This window comes from Sander lucioperca, chromosome 18 (assembly GCF_008315115.2).
Source record: "Sander lucioperca isolate FBNREF2018 chromosome 18, SLUC_FBN_1.2, whole genome shotgun sequence".
NCBI classification, from domain to species: domain Eukaryota; kingdom Metazoa; phylum Chordata; class Actinopteri; order Perciformes; family Percidae; genus Sander; species Sander lucioperca.
In genome coordinates, this window is record NC_050190.1 from 20027432 (window position 1) to 20028391 (window position 960).

Consider the following 960-nt stretch of genomic DNA (forward strand, 5'->3'; position numbering starts at 1 on the left):
TTTCATTAATTAACTAATGACTGGGTTAGACGCAAGATCGAGGAGTGATAATAGTTCTGGTGGGGGAGAGCAGGAGGAGTGAGCTGTGGAAACGACCGGAGGTGGTGCGGGACTAGACAGTGGTAGATAGAAAACTACCAAAACACTCTCCAGGGGTGCAGCACGACGCGAGGCTAGAAGGGCTAGACTGCAGAGCTGGACCCAAGAGAAAAGGGCAGGCTTTCAGCAGCACGAAGTGCGCAGATGATGTCTGGCACACCAGTATTGCACGGGTACCCCGACCAGCAGTGGCGGTTCTACATTGAATTACACCCTGGGCGAGCAAGTTAAGTGGAATGTGAGCTATGAGAATTACAGTGTACGAATAGTTAATTAGAACAGCCTGCTCTACTGAGTTGTAAACAGAAAGATTGCAAATACAATGTCACTCAACTTTATTTAAAAACTTCCACTTACAGGTCAAGTATAAAAAACAATCTTGACCTAAAATGTAATGCTAAAATGAACATCTCTGAGATCATATCATAAAAGTCACACTCCATGGCAGACAGACTGGCTGAAAAGACTCCTTCCATTCCATTTCCTTTCCACTCCATTTTTTATCTTTCAATTCACTTTGGGAAACAGGAGGATACTTTTGCTACCTGCCACCTGACCACGCCCACCTCACCTGTTAACTATAAATTGGTTGTGAATTCTTTGGCTTATCCTTTGCACTCTCTGCTGGCACTCCAATGCATCCTGTGTGCATCTTCATAAGTTAACGTGAGTCAATCTATCATTTTGATTGTGTTTTTATGCCTTGTAATGATTTAGCGTCACTTTGCTAACATGTGCACTGCTGACTGGATTCCTTTGTTTGCCAGACATGTGCCTTGAGCCATGTGGAGAGATTGTTTGTTTGAAGTATCTTATAAAGTCTGTGCAGTTGTGAGTAGTAAACTCACATCTCCTTTGTTC